The sequence below is a fragment of the Myotis lucifugus genome, unplaced genomic scaffold (genome assembly GCF_000147115.1).
Source record: "Myotis lucifugus unplaced genomic scaffold, Myoluc2.0 scaffold_1784, whole genome shotgun sequence".
In the NCBI taxonomy this organism is placed as follows: domain Eukaryota; kingdom Metazoa; phylum Chordata; class Mammalia; order Chiroptera; family Vespertilionidae; genus Myotis; species Myotis lucifugus.
The window spans coordinates 8,071-9,586 of record NW_005872832.1 but is presented as its reverse complement, the minus strand read 5'-3'; the positions used below and the strand labels follow the sequence as shown (position 1 = coordinate 9,586).

The 1,516-nt window shown below is 56.1% G+C and overlaps 1 pseudogene; it reads right to left on the bottom strand.

Moving 5' to 3' along the window:
* Positions 1–12: 12 nt before the first annotated feature.
* On the bottom strand, positions 13–526 carry LOC102419908 (annotated as a pseudogene).
* Between the last annotated feature and the right edge of the window lie 990 nt (positions 527–1,516).

Genomic DNA, 1,516 nt, shown 5'->3' with positions numbered 1-1,516 from the left:
TTTACCAAGAGATCAAGCAATCAGAGTTATCTGGCAGGGCAACTGGTTTTTGTTGATTTTGTCGTAACCACGATTGTAGATCAATTAATTGACTGACTCCAGGTTTGGGAACCCCCATGCAGTGTATGGCTCCACAGCCCGCAGTCTGCTCATGGGAGCCTTAACCAAGGTGCCGTTGAAGATCTGGCGAAGGCGCAGAAACGGCAGCACCTTTCGGACCCTTGGGCTCACACCATCGATACCTCTGATCCTGGACAAATGCCAATTGGGTTCGGCAGGTACAAAGACGTGGCCAGCTTTTCTTGCCGTCCCGGCCATTCGAATCCCCGTTCTGTTCGTCTTCCTGTGTTCCTTGGGATGGTGCTTAGCTTTCTCAGAGATGAGCTTCCTTCTTGTCTTTCAAAGCATCTTTTGGGCAAACTTCTCTCTCAGGCGCTTGATCATCAGCTCCGCGCTTGCCATTCCTTCGATTTTCCTTGAGGGTTTCTGGCACCGTAGGAACCTCCTTCTCTCCTGCACCCTCCATGGTTCCAGCGGGAAAGAGCCTCCGACACATTTGAACAGCTCCCAGGCGAGGTACATAGAAGTTCCTTCCACTCCCAGCCCTGGCTGCGGCCGTCCAGCTGCCACACTAACCCAGGGAGCGCCTTTCCTCCTGCAGCTGCAAAGGAGAAGGACCGAGTGCTGAGTGCTCCGGTGCAGGTCCCCTAAGTGGCCTGCTGGTTGGAAGCCAGGGCACTGCAGACGGGCGTCCGGGAACAAGGCTTTTTCTGGAGACCACACTCCCTTCTGGGCCGCCAATGGGAAGGAGAGCACGCAAGTGCTCAGTAGGGCCTTCCCGGAGGGCCCTGCCTTTCACATTTCCCCCAAACTCAGAACCCAGCACTCAGCATGAGAGGGGGCTGTGCACTCAGGACCCAGCACTCAGCATGGGAGGCGGCCGCGGGAGCGGCTGGATCGGAGATGGTTCTTTCTAACTTCCTCCTGCTGCAGCTGGCCCAGGTCACAGCTGGCGGCCTGAGCCTGGGACACAGGCTCCTCAGAGAGCATGCGCACATCAGGGCAGGAGGCTTTCTACCCTTTAGAACAAGCTGATTGCCTGCCTCACAGTTCATCCGTTTTGTGTTTTAAATCTTTGTATTGACTTTTAGAGAGAGAAGGAGTGAGAGGGAGAGGGAGAGAGCAAACGCTGATCAGCTGCCTCCTGCATGCCTCCAACTGGGGATCCAGTCCAACCAGGACATGTGACCTGACCGGGAATCGAACCAGCAACCTTTCCGTGCACAGGACTCTGCCCAACCAAGCCACACCAGCCATGGCCACAGCTTATCAGTTTTATTGGCAACTAGAGGCCCAGTGCACAAAATTCGTGCATGGGGGGTGGTGGGGGGGTGTCCCTCAGCCCAGCCTGCACCTCTTTCCAATTGTGGGATCCCTTCTCACCAATCCAGGACCGCTGGGTCATAACCGCTCACCTGCCTGCCTGTCTGAATGCCCCTAACTGCTTCTGCCTGCC